The sequence below is a fragment of the Pseudophryne corroboree genome, chromosome 2 (assembly GCF_028390025.1).
Source record: "Pseudophryne corroboree isolate aPseCor3 chromosome 2, aPseCor3.hap2, whole genome shotgun sequence".
Lineage (NCBI taxonomy): Eukaryota > Metazoa > Chordata > Amphibia > Anura > Myobatrachidae > Pseudophryne > Pseudophryne corroboree.
The window spans coordinates 31976112-31999929 of NC_086445.1; the positions used below are offsets into that span (position 1 = coordinate 31976112).

Below are 23818 nucleotides of genomic sequence, written 5' to 3' on the forward strand. Positions count from 1 at the left end.
GTAATAGGAGACACATTCATTTGTAGTTGGAGTCACATTCATATGTAGTAGGAGTCACATTCATATGTAGTAGGAGTCACATACATATGTAGTAGGAGACACATTCATATGTAGTAGGAGTCACATTTATATGTAATAGGAGACACATTCATATGTAGTAGGAGTCACATTCATATGTAGTAGGAGTCACATTTATATGTAATAGGAGACACATTCATATGTAGTAGGAGTCACAATCATATGTAGTAGGAGTCACAATCATATGTAGTAGGAGTCACATTCATATGTAGTAGGAGTCACATTCATATGTAGTAGGAGACACATTCATATGTAATAGGCATCACATTTATATGTAATAGGAGTCACAGTCATATGTACTAGGAGTCACATTTATATGTACTAGGAGTCACATTTATATGTAGTAGGAGTCACATTCATATGTAGTAGGAGACACATTCATTTGTAGTAGGAGTCACATTCATATGTAATAGGAGTCACATTTATACGTAGTAGGAGACACATTTATATGTAATAGGAGTCACAGTCATATGTAGTTGGAGTCACATTTATATGTAGTAGGAGTCACATTTATATGTAGTAGGAGTCACATTCATATGTAGTAGGAGACACCTTCATATGTAGCAGGAGTCACATTTATATGTAATAGGAAACACATTCATATGTAGTAGGAGTCACATTCATATGTAATAGGAGTCACCTTCATATGTAATAGGAGTCACATTCATATGTAGTAGGAGTCACATTAATATGTAGTAGGAGACACATTCATATGTAATAGGAGTCTCAGTCATATGTAGTAGGAGACACATTCAAATGTAGTAGAAGTCACATTCAAATGTAATAGGAGTCATATTCATATGTAGTAGGAGTCACATTCATATGTAGTAGGAGTCACATTCATATGTAATAGGAGTCACATTCATATGTAGTAGGAGTCACATTCATATGTAATTGGAGTCACATTTATATGTAGTAGGAGACACATTCATATGTAATAGGAGTCTCAGTCATATGTAGTAGGAGACACATTCATATGTAGTAGGAGTCACATTATTATGTAGTAGGAGTCACATTCATATGTAATAGGAGTCACATTCATAAGTAGTAGGAGTCACATTCATATGTAATAGGAGTCACATTTATATGTAATAGGAGACACATTCATATGTAGTAGGAGTCACATCCATACGTAATAGGAGTCACAGTCATATGTAGTAGGAATCACATTTATATGTAGTAGGAAACACATTCATATGTAATAGGAGTAACATTCATATGTTGTAGGAGTCACATTCATATGTAATAGGAGTCAAATTCATATGTAGTAGGAGTCACATTCATATGTAATAGGAGTCACATTCATATGTAATAGGAGTCACATTCATATGTAGTAGGATTCACATTCATATGTAGTAGGAGTCACATTCATATGTAGTAGGAGACACATTCATATGTAGTAGGAGTCACATTTATATGTAATAGTAGACACATTTATATGTAATAGGAGTCACATTCATATGTAATAGGAGTCACATTCATATGTAGTAGTAGTCACATTCATATGTAGTAGGGGACACATTCATATGTAATAGGCATCACATTTATATGTAATAGGAGTCGCTGTCATATGTAGTAGGAGTCACATTCATATGTAGTAGGAGTCACATTTAGATGTAACTAGGTGATTAATCGCGCCCTACGGGCGCTCTTCACACCGTCGTAAGGGGCTACGCCCCCTTAACCCTTGCACACCCTTGTGGCATGCAATATTTTTATTATATGGAGTATTACATCCAATCATAATTGTGTGAGTGGTTAAATATTGCACGGACAAAGGGCGTGCAATGGTTAAGGGGTGGAAGGCCCTTGCAACGGCGTGAACAGCGCATGCAGGGCCTGGTGAATCACCTAGTAGGTGCTTTGGTTGGGGGAGTAGGGTGCGCGGGGAAGAGGCGATTGGGATCCTGGGGTGCCACGGGAGTGGTGCCGCAGGTGGGGGAGGGTGCGTGGGTGCTGCGGGTGATGGTCCGGAGCCGCTGCGGGTGGGGGAGGAGCAGTTGCAGGGGTTGCCCCAGGTGAGGGAGGGGCGGATGCAGTGGTGCGGTGGGAGGTACTGGTGTGGGGTCGCTGCGGGTGGGGGTCCGGAGCTATCGCGGGTGCCGGAGGGGGTATGTGGGGGTGCCGCGGATGGGGCCCGGAGTTACTGTGAGTTTGGGAGGGGCGGGTAATGCTTATCCTGCTTCTCCTCCTGTCAGCAGCTAAGCTGCTGTCCTCCCTTTGGCAGTGGCTCTCCCGGAGACTCGCACAGCAGGCAGTCCTATTGTTCGCACCGGTGTCCACACGCGCCGCATTACAGAGAAGATGTACGCAATAAACTACAGCTCCCAGCAGCCCTAAGGGACAGAATGCTTCGGTGCTAAGGGCTGCTGGGAGCTGTAGTTTATGTAGTGCGTCTACTTCCCTGTAATGCGGCGTGTTGGGACAATGTGTAACCACCCATTACCTTTAGATGAGGTCACCATCAAATAGGCGGTTATGATAATACTGAGTGCCTCCACCCAAGCTAAATTTCTAGGCTCGCCTGGGTAAGCCTAAATCACACCTTTACTTGAAAGTATTAGCATTAAATTAATCTGGTTTATTTGGAGTGAAATTAACCTACACACATACATAGACTACCTTTCCTTTCTTCTTTCAGGGCGCCAACTTCCGGATGAGAATCGGCATGGTAAGTATAAGTACAATTTTAATACTAGAAAAGTTTTATTAAAATCAGCTAAAATAATACAGCGAGATCAATATACCATTCAAATATAATAATATACTCTCTTCGTCTTTCCTTTCTACTTCCTATACCAAGTAAATTCAGCTAAATCACAAACACATCAGAATTACAGAGTAGTATCTAAACATACCGTAGAGTGTAGGAATGTATTGGCCAATACTTAAATACACCGTCTCTAACTGCAGTATTAACGTTGGGGCCCTTGCTGCAACAACTATATTCTTGTATCCGTCCTTCGAGTTTAATATAGGGTAATTAGTGTAGTTTAATGTTCTCCTCTATTTAATTTGTTCCTTCTCTATAAAATACTGTAAGTCCGGAGGAAGGAATATGCAGCTACTGTTACTTCGATGCACAATTCAGGAAAGCCTTTTATTGAGCTGTGGCATTACACCTCCCTCTGAGTCTAGAGTTCGTTAGTTTTGTTGCCACACTTATTATGAATAAATTTGCTGATGCACTTGCCAATCACTCTATATTTGTCCACTAGAGTCTAGGCCGCCACCGTATATCTGGCATGAAACGGAGGGGTACTAATAGACATAAAGAGTACAGTCGTCACTTTAGAATTTGTTATAACTGGTATTATTAACCACTAGGGGCGCCTCGTAATGAATATCCTAAACCGTTAGTAGTAAATTAGTTCAGTCTATTAAGTCCACCTTTCCTGGCACTATATTTGGCTTGTATCACTTTACTCCCCCAACCTCGGGCTGGGTATGACGTCTCACTAGCAGATGCCTGTGCCCTCTCACTTGAGTTGTTATGTCAGTTAGGCGCTGTGCATGTCCTCTTGCTCCTGCTGTGTCCTTCCTCTAACTTAGCACTGCGGGAGAGATGGGGCTCATGTCTACACAACATACATATTTATCAATAGTTGTGCTGTGCTTGGGGCTCTGACTGTCAATGGCATAGCCTGGGCTATCTTCATAGGATCACACTGGGATTTGCTTAAGCGGGGCTGCAATACTGTACTCACATACAGTTGTCACACTTGTAGGAGGGGACCGCCTCTCCGGGGCGTTACTTTGCTTTTCTCCTCCCTGCTTCTCCACCTCCAGCATGCCCGGTGACTCCTCTCTCTGTCCTCCGTCCCTGCAGCGGCTTGATCACTGGCGGCTGTACGTGTCTCTGTAACACCGCTCAGTGCGCTCCTGATCTGGACACCGTGCCCCTCGGATGGGGTACGTAGTTAATCGGAGTTGGAGCCAAGTGTCTCTTAAACTGGCACAACACTCGCCTCCGACAACACACTTGCCTCCGTCGACACTCGCCTCTGCTCCCGTCCTGATCCTCTGCCAACCTCAACTGACAAAACGGACGTAACAGAATTCCTCCGCACTCCTCCTCCAGCAGCTATATATATCCTCTCTCCTCTGTGAACCATCCTTACAGCGGGTCCCAGAGCTCGTGGGGCCTTGAACCTTCTACCCCCTTCCACATGCATAAATAGTCCCCCAATTCATGCCAATGCATCTATAGATTTAGTATTTATATGATAAACAGTAAACAAATAACATATACTATACATTCAACAAGGAAATAGATATATATATATATATATATATATATATATATATATATATATATATAAAAAAAATGGAATAAGGGTTCTGGCGACCACCGGTGTATGGAAAAAACCGTATCAGTCCATGTATATAATAAAATAAAATATACAAATTTATTAGGTACAGTTAAAATACAAATAGATCAAAAAATGTGCAATGCTATACTGAATTTAAAATATATATATATTTGTGAAAAATATTTTATCACACTCCGGCATTACAAGCACTAATGAAACGGACGCATGCGCACTGTGGACATGTCCGATACCGGAAGTGGGGCGGAAGTGCCGCACTCCGGTCTGATTATACGCTATAAGTACTTTTTAAACACGTTTTTCATCATGATCATGAATAATGAATTTATTTCTATACATGACTGTCCCCCATAGAATATGTATTATATATTATTAAGCTGTAGATCCAGACACAAACAAATCGACCTGCTCTGAGACAGGAAGTGACATCACTAATTACTGCCTGAAGGTAGAGGGTATATATAGAGACCCTGTCCCTGCACACCAGTACCCCTTGAAGAAGTCACCAGGACGAAACGCGTTGGGCTCTCCCTCTGTGACCCTCTACTTCAAAGTTAAGACTCTCCTTTATTCTAATCTTTGAACATTTTTTATATATTTATATATTTATACATTTCCAGTGGTAAACTTTTTTGGTCTTAGAAATTTGTATATGTTTTTTAGCACACAGTCCATTCCTCTCCCCCTTTTTAAAAAATATTTTTCTCAAATATATATATATATATATATATATATATATTTTTTTTTTTTAAATTCAGTATAGCATTGCACATTTTTTGATCTATATGTATTTTAACTGTACCTAATAAATTTGTATATTTTATTATATACATGGACTGATACGGTTTTTTCCATACACCGGTGGTCGCCAGAACCCTTATTCCATTTTTCTTATAAATCACTATTACAGTAGGTTACCACTACTGCATACTTAAGGGACGGCAGACGCCCAAAATCTTTGGGAGTGTTTTTTAGTTGGGTGTATTTACAACATCTGTGGCGCTTGCACATTCTCTATTTCTATATATATATATATATATATATATATTAATCCCCATCTCTATATATATATATATATATATATATATATATATATATATATATATAGAAAAAATCCAAGAATAACCACACAGGTGATTGTACCCAGAAATACCAGCACACAGCTTAGATGCAAAAGAAGAAGTTTTACTTGTCCAGAAAAATCATTTAAAAAGGCAACAAGCATATAGCACACATGATGGTAGCAGCATGAATAGATCAATGAGTACTTATCATTCCGACAGCTGTTTCGACTATCTTCATCATGGGAATAGATAAAGTGACATGGTGCTGTACACTGCCATCCGCAGTGTCTGGTTCCAAAGTGACGTGTGCCTGAAAAGCTTAGCCCATGAGTGCATTAAATAGTGTGTGAAATACTTACCTGTAAGCTGTCTCACCTGTTCCCCGTCACACGTGGACATCAGCTGCGTTACATCCAAGCAGCACGGCATGCCGTCAACCGGAAGTGACGTGCAGGGGAGGGTATTAACCGCTGCACATCGTCAGTGACCAAACGATGGAGCCGGGACCTGTCCATCCTGCACGGAGACATAAGTCTCCGTAACTGTGTCCTGGTGTGAAGAATCACCCTCGGGCCGCGCGTCACTTCTAACGCGTTACCCGTGGCAACCAACAGGTCGTGCTTGAAACAGTCCGGGTAAACGAACACACCCGGAACTGAAGAAGCATCAGACCTGTTTCCGGGGACAAGGGGAGAGGCGCACAGGCAAAGAAAAACAAATACAGTGTAAGATAACATTGAACTAATAAAAATGAATAAAAATGAAAATAAATTAGATGCACACTTACATCCTGATGATGAATCTACTGATAATAAAGCATGTCTATGGCCAGTCATAAATGATTTAACAATGAATTGAACTGAATTTAAATCTGTCACTGACTACATTCTTAGTTATTATACATAAATCATGCCTTATAAAAAAGCCCCAATTTATAGGCCTTTCAGTAAGTAGGTATATAAATCAACTGAAGTGTGCATATAAGCATAAACAGTTAATCTAATTAATAAACAAATAAACAAAAAGTACATAGATAAGACAATGGATCCGGATGCAGAGTCATCAGGCTCACATGTGTTCACGTACATAAAAAATGTGAAGTGAAAAAAATGTAAATATAAAAAAAAGGAAAAGAAAAAAATATATATTTATTTATAAAAAAGGTACCAACGAGAATTCCTCATTAAGTCCCAATGGTGAAAGGGAAAATAATCGTCGGATCCAGCGGCATTCCTGTTGTAATAGCAGCTTATGCCGGTCACCACCCCTCTTCAATGGTGGTATGTGGTCAATGGGCATGAATAAAAGATCTTTAATGTGGTGACCTTGATGAACGAAGTGTTTAGCAACTGGCGGAGTGGAATTTTCAATTTTGATGAACGCTTTCTTAATTGATGACCGGTGCAAGGCCATCCGTTCTTTGAGCATTCTAATAGTCTAATTTGTTTATTAATTAGATTAACTGTTTATGCTTATATGCACACTTCAGTTGATTTATATACCTACTTACTGAAAGGCCTATAAATTGGGGCTTTTTTACAAGGCATGATTTATGTATAATAACTAAGAATGTAGTCAGTGACAGATTTAAATTCAGTTCAATTCATTGTTAAATCATTTATGACTGGCCATAGACATGCTTTATTATCAGTAGATTCATCATCAGGATGTAAGTGTGCATCTAATTTATTTTCATTTTTATTCATTTTTATTAGTTCAATGTTATCTTACACTGTATTTGTTTTTCTTTGCCTGTGCGCCTCTCCCCTTGTCCCCGGAAACAGGTCTGATGCTTCTTCAGTTCCGGGTGTGTTCGTTTACCCGGACTGTTTCAAGCACGACCTGTTGGTTGCCACGGGTAACGCGTTAGAAGTGACGCGCGGCCCGAGGGTGATTCTTCACACCAGGACACAGTTACGGAGACTTATGTCTCCGTGCAGGATGGACAGGTCCCGGCTCCATCGTTTGGTCACTGACGATGTGCAGCGGTTAATACCCTCCCCTGCACGTCACTTCCGGTTGACGGCATGCCGTGCTGCTTGGATGTAACGCAGCTGATGTCCACGTGTGACGGGGAACAGGTGAGACAGCTTACAGGTAAGTATTTCACACACTATTTAATGCACTCATGGGCTAAGCTTTTCAGGCACACGTCACTTTGGAACCAGACACTGCGGATGGCAGTGTACAGCACCATGTCACTTTATCTATTCCCATGATGAAGATAGTCGAAACAGCTGTCGGAATGATAAGTACTCATTGATCTATTCATGCTGCTACCATCATGTGTGCTATATGCTTGTTGCCTTTTTAAATGATTTTTCTGGACAAGTAAAACTTCTTCTTTTGCATCTAAGCTGTGTGCTGGTATTTCTGGGTACAATCACCTGTGTGGTTATTCTTGGATTTTTTCTATATGATTACACCAACCGTGCACCAGCGTTTTCTAAATGATAAGTGAGAAGCGGCTGCTTTTGTGGATTTGTCTATATATATATATATATATATATATATATATACATACATGGTTACACTCCTATATGGGGTTACAAATGTAATAGGTGAGAGTGCTGTGCAGTGTCAGTTAACACTGCACACAGGGCCGGCGCTAGCCGCTCAGCAAAGGGATGCAGTGCAGGGAGGCACCAGGAAGGAGAGGCGTTCTCCCTGCTCTGCATCCCTGTGCTGAGCTGCTGCTGCTATCCCTGCTGCTGGCGGCTGCTGTCACACATGCAGCGGCGCCGGAAGCACAAAACCTTTTCTCCCCCTCGGCGCTGTCGGCACAAAACCTCCTCTCCTCTCCCCCCTCCCCTGTGTGACATTCAGTGGCTGGGAGGGAGCCAAAGTGGGCGGAGCTATATGGGAGTAAGGGGCGGAGCTACACGGGACCATGCTGCAGCAGGAGGATGAGCTGCTACAGCTTTGGCCAGCCAGACTTCATTAGATAAGTGTCTGGAAAGAGAGTGAGTGTGTGTGTGTATATACAGTGTCTGTGTATACTGTATATATGTGTGACTGTGTATGTGTGTAATGTATGTACAGTGTGTGTGTGTGTGTGTGTGTGTGTGTGTGTGTGTGTGTGTTTGTGTGTATATATATATATATATATATATATATGTGTGTCTGTTTGTGTGTGTGTGTGTGTGTGTGTGTGTGTGTATGTGTGACTGCTGCATAATGTGTGTAAGCGTCACTGGTACAGGGGGCGTTACGTGTCTAAGCGGCACTGGTGTAGATGGCGTTACGTGTGTAAGCGTCACTGCTACAGGGAACATTACTTGTCTAAGCGTCACTGCTACATGGGGTGTTATTTGTGTAAGCGTCACTGGTACAGGGGGGGCGTGACATGTGTAAGCGTCACTGGTTTAGGGGCATTACATGTGTAAGTACTACAGGGGTACGCTGTGCGTTTGTAAAGTATGCGAGGGTGCAAATTTATAGTTTGCAGGGGGGCGCCGAACACCGTAGCACAGGCCCTAACTGCACACCCACTGCACTGCACAGCACTGTCACCTTTTACATTGTTTCAGCGTCCAGACATTACCCTCTGCGATATCACCCTCTCTATCCGTTACATTAGCCATCTCGGGGCTTCCAGGCCGGCAGCCCAGGTGCTGTGTTGCGGAGTCAGGGCCTCTGGGGATCTGGGTGCGGCTGTGGCGGGGAGGCACTTCTGTGACATCACACGCAGAGCAGGCTCCGGGGCTCAGAGAGTATGCGGCGCAGGGAGGCCTATGAAAGCCTTCGGCTGCGCCGCTTTCATACACATCTATGCCGGTGGCCGCAGCAGCTTTTGTTCCACCTGCGGTGCGGCTAGGGAGTGGGGATTGTTGATGCCGGAGGGGGCAGGTGGACTGGCAGCAAGACATTGGTGGTCATTCCGAGTCGATTGCTTGCTAGCAGTGTTTAGCAGCTGTGCAAACGCTATGCCGCCGCCCACTGGGAGTGTATTTTAGCTTAGCAGAATTGCGAACGAAGGGATTGGAGGGCGGGTACAAAACATTTTTGTGCAGTTTCAAAGTAGCTTCAGACCTACTTGGCACTTACGATCACTTCAGATCATTCAGTTCCTGATTTGACGTCATGAACACGCCCTGCGTTCGGTCAGCCACGCCTGAGTTTTTCCGAACACTCCGTGAAAACGGTCATTTGACACCCAGAAACGCCCTCTTCCTGTCAATCACTCTGCGGCTGCCTGTGCGACTGAAAAGCATCGCTAGACCCTGTGTAAAACTACATTGTTCGTTGTAATAGTACGTCGCACGTGCGCATTGCGCTGCATACGCAGAAGTGCCGAGTTTTTGACTGATCGCTGCACAGGGAACGAATGCAGCTAGCGATCAACTTGGAATGTCCCCCATAGGACGCTGCAGTAAAAGGATGTGTTTTTCCTATCTACAGCACAGAGACTTGCTGCAGATGCAGTGACATACCCTCCAGCTGCACCTTTTTGGCAGGTACAGTCCCTTTTTTTTTATGGTCTGTACCATTTTTTGACTCTCCAAGCTTACATTGAAAGTATAGGAAAAGGGGCGTGGCAATGTCACTGTACCCGTGACCACGCCCCCTTTTCGAATGTGTATCAGTGTTTATGTGTACATTGTTGGAGGGTATGATGCTGCAGATGCAGGGGGACTATTTTGGGGTGTGGGGCTGGAGCTGCAGCTCCATCAGTCCCATTGCTAATCCTGCTCTGTGAAAACACTGCAGGCAAAGAGCAGAGCCTCCCATTGGATGTAACCTGTGTGGGAGGGCGTTTCTCGCCCAATCAGCTGTGGACTGGGTGTGATAGACCTGCCACTAACCCAATGAGAGCTCCTAGCCACGCCCAGCGTTAGAAACCCAGGCACAGAATCACAGGGCTATTATATAGGAGATTTATGAAGAATAGATAATAAATCTTTAATAACAATTAATATTAATTTGATAAAAGTTAACTGTTTAATCACAATTATTATTTGTTACATACACTGTACGATTGAAAAAAGATAAAAGCTTTTGCCATGGATGTATAAGGAGTAACAGTAACACTGTACATAAATGAGAGATAACAAGCAGAGGAATGAAATGCAATAATAAAAGTATAGGGAGGATCGTTCTGGGGAGAAAGTTACAGGGAAGAGAAATGGTTATTTTATCTGGACACATCGGGGGGTATACAATTAGCCAGGAAAATGTGATCTGCCGTTTGCAACTAATGTTATTGCACCTATCTCCCGAAAAATCCACTTACCGCAACCTGCGCGCTCCCGTTTATCGCATTCATTTGCACGATAATTCTAGCCTGCAAAACCAAATATAAGTATAGGAGAAAATGCAGAAATCTGCCTGTACCCCCAAAAAAAACAAATTAATATAGGAAAACATTATGGAAGTCTATTAGTGGTAATAATTAGAAATGTGCGGCGGGCATTTTTCGTGTTTTGTGTTTTGGTTCTGGTTCCCTCCTCGTGTTTTGGATATGGATTGGTTTTGCCAAAACCACCCTTTCGTGTTTTGGTTTTGGATCTGGATGATTTTTGAAAAAAACATAAAAACAGCTAAAATCACAGAATTTGGGGGTAATTTTGATCCTACGGTATTATTAACCTCAATAACATTAATTTCCACTCATTTCCAGTCTATTCTGAACACATCACACCTCACACAATATTGTTTTTAGGCCTAAAAGTTTCACCAAGGTACTGTAGCTGTATGACTAAACTAAGCGACACAAGTGTACGGTACAAACAACATGGGACATGCTGGAATTTGCCCAGATGTAGTACACGCACAATATTGGTGGCACAGGAGAGCGTACCCCTAAACCACACACACGGGAAAGCCTGTAAAATTAATTTGGATAATAATAACCCTTTTATTTGGAGCTATTATTATAATATGCAGCACAGGCGAGCGTACCCCTACACCACACATGGCAAACCCTGTTAAATTATTTGGATAATAATATAAGTAATGTATATAAGGCTTTTATTAGGAGTAAATAATATACAGCACAGGACACCACCACTGGACTTATGGCAGCACAAGACACCACCAATGGACTGATGTAGCACAAGACAGCACCACTGTACTGGACTTATACGGCAGTACCCCTGGACTTATATGGCAGTACCCCTGGAGTTGTACGGCAGTGTCAGACAGACAGGATGGCACTTTAAAAAACTAGTCCCCAAACAGCACATGATGCAAAGAAGTAAAAGAGGTGCAAGATGGAATTGTCCTTGGGCCCTCCCACCCACCCTTATGTTATATAAACAGGACATGCACACTTTAACAAACCCATCATTTCAGCGACAGGGTCTGACACACAACTGTGGCTGAAATGACTGGTTGGTTTGGGCCCCCACCAAAAAAGAAGCAATCAATCTCTCCTTGCACAAACTGGCTCTACAGAGGCAAGATGTCCACCTCATCCTCATCCCCGGATTCCTCACCCCTTTCAGCGTGTACATCCTCTTCCTCCTCACAGAGTATTAATTCGTCCCCACTGGAATCCACCATCACAGGTACCTGTGTACTTTCTGTAGGCAATTGCTGGTAAAGGACTTCCTGGAGGAATTTATAATTCATTTTGATGAACATCATCTTCTCCACATTTTGTGGAAGTAACCTCCTACACCGATCGCTGACAAGGTTTCCGGCTGCACTAAACACTCTTTTGGAGTACACACTGGAGGGGGGCAATTTAGGTAAAATAAAGCCAGTTTGTGCAAGGGCATCCAAATTGCCTCTTTTTCCTGCCAGTATACATACGGACTGTCTGACATGCCTACTTGGATGCGGTCACTCATATAATCCTCCACCATTCTTTCAATGGTGACTGAATCATATGCAGTGACAGTAGACATATCAGTAATCGTTGGCAGGTCCTTCAGTCCGGACCAGATGTCAGCACTCGCTCCTGACTGCCCTGCATCACCGTCAGTGGGTGGGCTAGGAAATGTTATCCTTTTCCTTGCAGCTCCAGTTGCGGGAGAAAGTGAAGGAGGAGCTGTTGATGGGTCACGTTCTGCGTGAGTTGACAATTTTCTCACCAGCAGGTCTTAGAACCTATGCAGACTTGTGTCTGCTGGAAAGAGAGATACAACGTAGGCTTTAAACCTAGGATCAAGCACCGTGGCCAAAATGTAGTGCTCTGATTTCAACAGATTGACCACCCTTGATTCCTGGCAAAGCGAATGAAGGGCTCCATCCACAAGTCCCACATACTTTGCGGAATCGCTCCGTCTTAGCTCCTCCTTCAATTTCTCCAGCTGCTTCTGCAAAATCCTGATCAGGGGAATGACCTGACTCAAGCTGGCAGTGTCTGAACTGACTTCACGTGTGGCAAGTTTGAAGGGTTAGAGAACCTTGCACAAGATGGAAATCATTCTCCACTGCGCTTGAGTCAGGTGCATTCCCCCTACTTTGCCTATATCGTAGGTGGATGTATAGGCTTGAATGGCCTTTTGCTGCTACTCCATCCTTTGAAGCATATAGAGTGTTGAATTCCACCTCGTTACCACCTCTTGCTTCAGGTGAGGGCAGGGCAGGTTCAGGAATGTTTGCTTGCGCTCCAGTCTTCGGCAAGTGGTGGCTGAATGCCGAAAGTGACCCACAATTTTTCGGACCACCGACAGCATCTCCTGCACGCATCTGTCATTTTTAAAAAAATTCTACACCACCAAATTAATTGTATGTGCAAAACATGGGACGTGTTGGAATTTGCCCAGATGTAATGCACGCACAATATTGGTGGCGTTGTCCGATATCACAAATCCCCAGGAGAATCTAATAGGGGTAAGCCATTCTGCGATAATGTCCCTCAGTTTCTGTAAGAGGTTGTCAGCAGTGTGCCTCTTACGGAAAGTGGTGATACATAGCGTAGCCTGCCTAGGAACGAGTTGGCGTTTGCAAGATGCTGCTACTAGTGCCGCTGCTGTTGTTGCTGTGGGAGGAAATACATCTACCCAGTGGGCTGTCACAGTCATATAGTCCTTAGTCTGCCCTGTTCCATTTGTCCACATGTCCTTGGTTAAGTGGACATTGGGTACAACTGCATTTTTTATGACACGGAGGACACTTTTTCTGACATCTCTGTACATTCTCGGTATCGCCTGCCTAGTGAAGTGGAACCTAGATGGGATTTGGTACCGGGGGGACACTACCCCCATTAGTTCTCTAAGTCCCACTGAACTAATGGCGGATACCGGACGCGTGTCTAACACCAACATAGCTGCCAAGGCCTAAGTTATCCGCTTTGCAACAGGATGACTGCTGTGATATTTCATCTTCCTCACAAAGGACTGTTGGACAGTCAATTGCTTACTGGAAGTAGTACAAGTGGTCTTCCGACTTCCCCTCTGGGATGACGATCGACTCCCAGCAGCAGCAACAGCAGCGGCAGCAACAGCAGCAGTAGGCGTACCACTCAAGGATCCTCCGGAGGAATCTCGGTTAGGAGAGGACTCCTCAGTCTTGCCATGGCCCATCTAGGAGTGGCACTGCAGTGGCAGACAGGATGGCACTTTTCAAAAACTAGGCCCCAAACAGCACATCATGCAAAGAAGTGAAAGAGGTGCAATGAGGTAGCTGTATGACTAAGCTAAGCGAAACAAGTGTGCGGCACAAACACCTGGCCCATCTAGGAGTGGTACACAGTGGCTGAATGTCGAAAGTGGCCCGCAATATTTCATCTTCCTCGCAAAGGACTGTTGGAAAGTCATTTAGTTGAAGTAGTACAAGTGGTCTTCCGACTTCCCCTCTGGGATGACGATTGACTCCCAGCAGCAATAACAGCAGCGGCAGCAGCAGCAGTAGGAGGAAGTGGTTCTTGATCTTTCCCTATTTTATCCTCCAAATTTTTGTAATCCATTATTTTTCTGGAGTTATATAACAAAATGCAGCACAGGAGAGCATACCCCATTAAAGGCAAAACCCTGTAAAAATTCTTTGGATTAAATATTAATAACCCCTTTATTTGGAGTAAATAAAGTACAGCACAGGACAGCATCATTGAATTTATATGGCAGCACCACTGGACTGGACTTATATGGCAGTACCACTGGATTTATACGGCAGTATCACTGGACTTATACGGCAGTACCACTGGACTTGACTTATACGGCAGTACCAATGGACTTATACGGCAGTACCACTGGACTTATATGGCAGTACCACGGGACTTACACGGCAGTATCACTGGACATATACGGCAGTACCACTGGACTTATACGGCAGTACCAATGGACTTGGTTTTATATGGCAGTTTCACTGGTCTTTACTTATACAGCAGTACCACTGGCCTTATAAGGCAGTACCACTGGATTTAAATGGCAGTATCACTGGAACTATATGGCAGTACCACTGGACTTATACGGCAGTACCACTGGATTTATACGGCAGCATAACTCGAATTATATGGCAGTACCACTGGATTTATACAGCAGTACCACTGGACATACAGTACTGTATATCATAGGCAAACGCAGGGGGGTTTCAGGTTGCCTGGAAACCCCCCTCCACTTGTCAAATGGCTCAAATTATGGCAACAATAGCAATGGTATATAATATGATTAGATTACTAGTGCTGCAGAAACATCATGCAGTTTAAAGGACAGAGCAGAGTTGCTGTGCAAGCCCAGTGGTAGCAGCTTCTTCTACTGAGTTTGCTGTGTGTGTGAATCTGACTCCTCAATCAGTGCACTGGACCAGAGAGTAGCTACCAGGAAGAAGAGACAGGAGCCTTACCATGAGGTGGGAGAATGTGAGCTTAGAAAATGCAGTACTGGTTCTATTATGTTTGTGTAATTATGTATTACGGGATGTTTCATCTTTTCCTGACAACTTATTTTATATTATTTAAATGTTTGATATATCCTATACTATAGACCATCTACAGTATTAAATATTAATACTGTATTCCATACAATATCCAGTATATAAAAAGACCATTAATGTCCAGGGTTATTATTAGGTTCTTCTACTGCTCCCCCAGACTCCCACACTTGCTTTAATGTTCCACAGAGTGGGAGATTGTGAACTGCATTTGGAAACCCCCCTTGAGAAATCCTGCGTTTGCCACTGTATATGGCAGTATCACTGGACTTATACGGCAGTACCACTGGACTCGACTTATACGGCAGTACCACTGGACTTATACGGCAGTACCACTGGACTTATACGGCAGTACCACTGGACTTATACGGCAGTACCACTGGACTTATACAGCAGTACCACTGGACTTATACGTCAGTACCACTGGACTTATACTGCAATACCACTGGACATATACGGCAGTATCACTGGACTTATACAGCAGTATCACTGGACTTATATGGCAGTACCACTGGACATATACGACAGTATCACTGGAATTATATGGCAGTACCCATAGACTTATACGGCCGTACTCCTGAACTTATACATCTGCACCACTGTACTGGACTTATACGGCAGTACCCCAAGACTTATACGGCAGTACCCCTAGACTTATACGGCAGTACCCCTAGACTTATACGGCAGTACCCTTGAACTTATACATCTGCACTACTGTACTGGACTTATACGGCAGTACCCCAAGACTTATACGGCAGTACCCCAAGACTTATACGGCAGTACCCCAAGACTTATATGGCAGTACCACTAGACTTATACGGCAGTACCCTTGAACTTATACAGCTGCACCACTGTACTAGACTTATACGGCAGTACCCCAAGACTTATACGGCAGTACCCCTAGACTTATACGGCAGTACCGTATAAAGAAAAGGAAGTGAGTCTGTACTGGAGGGTCAATCAAATGAATATAATAGTACAAACCAATATACTCAACTGTATAGTTGCATTTAATACAGTATTCTATTGGTGGTGCTCCTGCATGTAAAAGAAGGAAAACCATGAGTTTACAATAAAACCTAACTTTTATTTCTATAATCAAGTAAAAAAAGAACAGACAAGAAAGAAAGCTCTTTTGAATGCTTAATATAAAATATATACCAGTATATATATATATATAAATATATATATATATATATATATATATATATATATAAATAAGTAAATATATATATATATATATATATATATATATATATAGTATTAGATGGGATGTATCATCCCCTTGTGCACACCTTGTGCACACCCCTTGCGCTCATCTCTATAATAAACTAACTTTTCCTAAGAAACCAGTGGGTGGTGATGCCGATCAGTTAGGAACAACTTTTGACATCTGGTTCGGACTGAAGGAACTGCCTACAAATACTGACATGTCTACTGTCACTGCATATGATACGGATTGAAAGAATGGTTGATGATTATTTAAGTGATAGCATCCAAATAGGCATGTCAGACAGTCCGTTTCACTACTGGCGGGAAAAAAAGGCAACTTGGAGTAGAGATGAGCGGGTTCGGTTTCTCTGAATCCGAACCCGCCAGAACTTCATGTTTTTTTTCACGGGTCCGAGCGACTCGGATCTTCCCGCCTTGCTCGGTTAACCCGAGCGCGCCCGAACGTCATCATGACGCTGTCGGATTCTCGCGAGGCTCGGATTCTATCGCGAGACTCGGATTCTATATAAGGAGCCGCGCGTCGCCGCCATTTTCACACGTGCATTGAGATTGATAGGGAGAGGACGTGGCTGGCGTCCTCTCCGTTTAGAATTAGAATAGATTAGAGAGACACTTGATTTACTAATTTTGGGGAGCATTAGGAGTACTCAGTAGTGTACAGTGCAGAGTTTTGCTGATAGTGACCAGTGACCACCACTTTTATTTATAATCCGTTCTCTGCCTGAAAAAAGCGATACACAGCACACAGTGACTCAGTCACATACCATATCTGTGTGCACTGCTCAGGCTCAGGCCAGTGTGCTGCATCATCTATATATATTATATATCTGTCTGACTGCTCAGCTCACACAGCTTATAATTGTGGGGGAGACTGGGGAGCACTACTGCAGTGCCAGTTATAGGTTATAGCAGGAGCCAGGAGTACATAATATTATATTAAAATTAAACAGTGCACACTTTTGCTGCAGGAGTGCCACTGCCAGTGTGACTAGTGACCAGTGACCTGACCACCAGTATATAATATTAGTAGTATACTATCTCTTTATCAACCAGTCTATATTAGCAGCAGACACAGTACAGTGCGGTAGTTCACGGCTGTGGCTACCTCTGTGTCGGCACTCGGCAGCCCGTCCATAATTGTATATACCAGTGACCTAACCGTGGTTTTTTTTTCTTTCTTTATACATACATACTAGTTACGAGTATACTATCTCTTTATCAACCAGTCTATATATTAGCAGCAGACACAGTACAGTGCGGTAGTTCACGGCTGTGGCTACCTCTGTGTCGGCACTCGGCAGCCCGTCCATAATTGTATATACCACCTAACCGTGGTTTTTTTTTCTTTCTTTATACATACATACTAGTTACGAGTATACTATCTCTTTATCAACCAGTCTATATATTAGCAGCAGACATAGTACAGTGCGGTAGTTCACGGCTGTGGCTACCTCTGTGTCGGCACTCGGCAGCCCGTCCATAATTGTATATACCACCTAACCGTGGTTTTTTTTTCTTTCTTTATACATACATACTAGTTACGAGTATACTATCTCTTTATCAACCAGTCTATATATTAGCAGCAGACACAGTACAGTGCGGTAGTTCACGGCTGTGGCTACCTCTGTGTCGGCACTCGGCAGCCCGTCCATAATTGTATACTAGTATCCAATCCATCCATCTCCATTGTTTACCTGAGGTGCCTTTTAGTTGTGCCTATTAAAATATGGAGAACAAAAATGTTGAGGTTCCAAAATTAGGGAAAGATCAAGATCCACTTCCACCTCGTGCTGAAGCTGCTGCCACTAGTCATGGCCGAGATGATGAAATGCCAGCAACGTCGTCTGCCAAGGCCGATGCCCAATGGCATAGTACAGAGCATGTCAAAACCAAAACACCAAATATCAGTAAAAAAAGGACTCCAAAACCTAAAATAAAATTGTCGGAGGAGAAGCGTAAACTTGCCAATATGCCATTTACCACACGGAGTGGCAAGGAACGGCTGAGGCCCTGGCCTATGTTCATGGCTAGTGGTTCAGCTTCACATGAGGATGGAAGCACTCAGCCTCTCGCTAGAAAACTGAAAAGACTCAAGCTGGCAAAAGCACCGCAAAGAACTGTGCGTTCTTTGAAATCCCAAATCCACAAGGAGAGTCCAATTGTGTCGGTTGCGATGCCTGACCTTCCCAACACTGGACGTGAAGAGCATGCGCCTTCCACCATTTGCACGCCCCCTGCAAGTGCTGGAAGGAGCACCCGCAGTCAAGTTCCTGATAGTCAGATTGAAGATGTCAGTGTTGAAGTACACCAGGATGAGGAGGATATGGGTGTTGCTGGCGCTGGGGAGGAAATTGACCAGGAGGATTCTGATGGTGAGGTGGTTTGTTTAAGTCAGGCACCCGGGGAGACACCTGTTGTCCGTGGGAGGAATATGGCCGTTGACATGCCAGGTGAAAATACCAAAAAAATCAGCTCTTCGGTGTGGAGGTATTTCACCAGAAATGCGGACAACAGGTGTCAAGCCGTGTGTTCCCTTTGTCAAGCTGTAATAAGTAGGGGTAAGGACGTTAACCACCTCGGAACATCCTCCCTTATACGTCACCTGCAGCGCATTCATAATAAGTCAGTGACAAGTTCAAAAACTTTGGGTGACAGCGGAAGCAGTCCACTGACCAGTAAATCCCTTCCTCTTGTAACCAAGCTCACGCAAACCACCCCACCAACTCCCTCAGTGTCAATTTCCTCCTTCCCCAGGAATGCCAATAGTCCTGCAGGCCATGTCACTGGCAATTCTGACGAGTCCTCTCCTGCCTGGGATTCCTCCAATGCATCCTTGCGTGTAACGCCTACTGCTGCTGGCGCTGCTGTTGTTGCCGCTGGGAGTCGATGGTCATCCCAGAGGGGAAGTCGTAAGCCCACTTGTACTACTTCCAGTAAGCAATTGACTGTTCAACAGTCCTTTGCGAGGAAGATGAAATATCACAGCAGTCATCCTACTGCAAAGCGGATAACTGAGTCCTTGACAACTATGTTGGTGTTAGACGTGCGTCCGGTATCCGCCGTTAGTTCACAGGGAACTAGACAATTTATTGAGGCAGTGTGCCCCCGTTACCAAATACCATCTAGGTTCCACTTCTCTAGGCAGGCGATACCGAGAATGTACACGGACGTCAGAAAAAGACTCACCAGTGTCCTAAAAAATGCAGTTGTACCCAATGTCCACTTAACCACGGACATGTGGACAAGTGGAGCAGGGCAGGGTCAGGACTATATGACTGTGACAGCCCACTGGGTAGATGTATGGACTCCCGCCGCAAGAACAGCAGCGGCGGCACCAGTAGCAGCATCTCGCAAACGCCAACTCTTTCCTAGGCAGGCTACGCTTTGTATCACCGCTTTCCAGAATACGCACACAGCTGAAAACCTCTTACGGCAACTGAGGAAGATCATCGCGGAATGGCTTACCCCAATTGGACTCTCCTGTGGATTTGTGGCATCGGACAACGCCAGCAATATTGTGTGTGCATTAAATCTGGGCAAATTCCAGCACGTCCCATGTTTTGCACATACCTTGAATTTGGTGGTGCAGAATTTTTTAAAAAACGACAGGGGCGTGCAAGAGATGCTGTCGGTGGCCAGAAAAATTGCGGGACACTTTCGGCGTACAGGCACCACGTACAGAAGACTGGAGCACCACCAAAAACTACTGAACCTGCCCTGCCATCATCTGAAGCAAGAAGTGGTAACGAGGTGGAATTCAACCCTCTATATGCTTCAGAGGTTGGAGGAGCAGCAAAAGGCCATTCAAGCCTATACAATTGAGCACGATATAGTAGGTGGAATGCACCTGTCTCAAGTGCAGTGGAGAATGATTTCAACGTTGTGCAAGGTTCTGATGCCCTTTGAACTTGCCACACGTGAAGTCAGTTCAGACACTGCCAGCCTGAGTCAGGTCATTCCCCTCATCAGGCTTTTGCAGAAGAAGCTGGAGGCATTGAAGGAGGAGCTAACACGGAGCGATTCCGCTAGGCATGTGGGACTTGTGGATGCAGCCCTTAATTCGCTTAACAAGGATTCACGGGTGGTCAATCTGTTGAAATCAGAGCACTACATTTTGGCCACCGTGCTCGATCCTAGATTTAAAGCCTACCTTGGATCTCTCTTTCCGGCAGACACAGGTCTGCTGGGGTTGAAAGACCTGCTGGTGACAAAATTGTCAAGTCAAGCGGAACGCGACCTGTCAACATCTCCTCCTTCACATTCTCCCGCAACTGGGGGTGCGAGGAAAAGGCTCAGAATTCCGAGCCCACCCGCTGGCGGTGATGCAGGGCAGTCTGGAGCGACTGCTGATGCTGACATCTGGTCCGGACTGAAGGACCTGACAACGATTACGGACATGTCGTCTACTGTCACTGCATATGATTCTCTCAACATTGATAGAATGGTGGAGGATTATATGAGTGACCGCATCCAAGTAGGCACGTCACACAGTCCGTACTTATACTGGCAGGAAAAAGAGGCAATTTGGAGGCCCTTGCACAAACTGGCTTTATTCTACCTAAGTTGCCCTCCCACAAGTGTGTACTCCGAAAGAGTGTTTAGTGCCGCCGCTCACCTTGTCAGCAATCGGCGTACGAGGTTACATCCAGAAAATGTGGAGAAGATGATGTTCATTAAAATGAATTATAATCAATTCCTCCGCGGAGACATTGACCAGCAGCAATTGCCTCCACAAAGTACACAGGGAGCTGAGATGGTGGATTCCAGTGGGGACGAATTGATAATCTGTGAGGAGGGGGACGTACACGGTGATATATCGGAGGGTGAAGATGAGGTGGACATCTTGCCTCTGTAGAGCCAGTTTGTGCAAGGAGAGATTAATTGCTTCTTTTTTGGGGGGGGTCCAAACCAACCCGTCATATCAGTCACAGTCGTGTGGCAGACCCTGTCACTGAAATGATGGGTTGGTTAAAGTGTGCATGTCCTGTTTTGTTTATACAACATAAGGGTGGGTGGGAGGGCCCAAGGACAATTCCATCTTGCACCTCTTTTTTCTTTTCTTTTTCTTTGCATCATGTGCTGATTGGGGAGGGTTTTTTGGAAGGGACATCCTGCGTGACACTGCAGTGCCACTCCTAGATGGGCCCGGTGTTTGTGTCGGCCACTAGGGTCGCTAATCTTACTCACACAGCTACCTCATTGCGCCTCTTTTTTTCTTTGCGTCATGTGCTGTTTGGGGAGGGTTTTTTGGAAGGGCCATCCTGCGTGACACTGCAGTGCCACTCCTAGATGGGCCCGGTGTTTGTGTCGGCCACTAGGGTCGCTAATCTTACTCACACAGCTACCTCATTGCGCCTCTTTTTTTCTTTGCGTCATGTGCTGTTTGGGGAGGGTTTTTTGGAAGGGACATCCTGCGTGACACTGCAGTGCCACTCCTAGATGGGCCCGGTGTTTGTGTCGGCCACTAGGGTCGCTTATCTTACTCACACAGCGACCTCGGTGCAAATTTTAGGACTAAAAATAATATTGTGAGGTATTCAGAATAGACTGAAAATGAGTGTAAATTATGGTTTTTGAGGTTAATAATACTTTGGGATCAAAATGACCCCCAAATTCTATGATTTAAGCTGTTTTTTAGTGTTTTTGGAAAAAAACACCCGAATCCAAAACACACCCGAATCCGACAAAAAAAATTCGGTGAGGTTTTGCCAAAACGCGTTCGAACCCAAAACACGGCCGCGGAACCGAACCCAAAACCAAAACACAAAACCCGAAAAATTTCAGGCGCTCATCTCTAACTTGGAGGCCCTTGCACAAACTGGCTTTATTTTACTTAAGTTCTCCCCCCTCCAGTGTGTACTCCAAAAGAGTATTCAGTGCAGCCGGGAACCTTGTCAGTGATCGGCGTAGGAGGTTACTTCCCCAAAATGTGGAAAAGATGATTGTGGCCGGAGAGACGTGGACAATGGGCGCTGCAGCACTGAAGGGGTTAACCCCTAGTGCCCGGCGCCATGTTGCGGACAGTGCCCGGCGCCATGTTGCGGACAATAGGCGCTTGGCGTCACTGTTAAATGTACTTACGGCGCTGGGCGCAGACTGTTTAAAAATATGTTTAATGATGTGTCTTAACATGTCATATGTAGTGCTTTGTGCACAATTGCAGGAATGCATGTTTAAATTAGAGATGAGCGCCTGAAATTTTTCGGGTTTTGTGTTTTGGTTTTGGGTTCGGTTCCGCGGCCGTGTTTTGGGTTCGAACGCGTTTTGGCAAAACCTCACCGAATTTTTTTTGTCGGATTCGGGTGTGTTTTGGATTCGGGTGTTTTTTTCAAAAAACACTAAAAAACAGCTTAAATCATAGAATTTGGGGGTCATTTTGATCCCAAAGTATTATTAACCTCAAAAACCATAATTTACACTCATTTTCAGTCTATTCTGAATACCTCACACCTCACAATATTATTTTTAGTCCTAAAATTTGCACCGAGGTCGCTGTGTGAGTAAGATAAGCGACCCTAGTGGCCGACACAAACACCGGGCCCATCTAGGAGTGGCACTGCAGTGTCACGCAGGATGTCCCTTCCAAAAAACCCTCCCCAAACAGCACATGACGCAAAGAAAAAAAGAGGCGCAATGAGGTAGCTGTGTGAGTAAGATTAGCGACCCTAGTGGCCGACACAAACACCGGGCCCATCTAGGAGTTGCACTGCAGTGTCACGCAGGATGTCCCTTCCAAAAAACCCTCCCCAAACAGCACATGACGCAAAGAAAAAAAGAGGCGCAATGAGGTAGCTGTGTGAGTAAGATTAGCGACCCTAGTGGCCGACACAAACACCGGGCCCATCTAGGAGTGGCACTGCAGTGTCACGCAGGATGTCCCTTCCAAAAAACCCTCCCCAAACAGCACATGACGCAAAGAAAAAAAGAGGCGCAATGAGGTAGCTGACTGTGTGAGTAAGATTAGCGACCCTAGTGGCCGACACAAACACCGGGCCCATTTAGGAGTGGCACTGCAGTGTCACGCAGGATGTCCCTTCCAAAAAACCCTCCCCAATCAGCACATGATGCAAAGAAAAAGAAAAGAAAAAAGAGGTGCAAGATGGAATTGTCCTTGGGCCCTCCCACCCACCCTTATGTTGTATAAACAAAACAGGACATGCACACTTTAACCAACCCATCATTTCAGTGACAGGGTCTGCCACACGACTGTGACTGATATGACGGGTTGGTTTGGACCCCCCCCCAAAAAAGAAGCAATTAATCTCTCCTTGCACAAACTGGCTCTACAGATGC

General features: G+C 44.5%; 1 long non-coding RNA gene across 1 annotated transcript in view; it reads left to right on the forward strand.

The window, feature by feature from the left end:
* Positions 1–23818, forward strand: part of LOC135050476 (uncharacterized) — a 106679-nt gene that overhangs the window by 14222 nt on the left and 68639 nt on the right. Inside the window, exon 2 of the long non-coding RNA XR_010241619.1 lies at positions 2720–2749. This is a non-coding gene — a long non-coding RNA (uncharacterized LOC135050476). The remainder of the gene's footprint in view (positions 1–2719; positions 2750–23818) is intronic.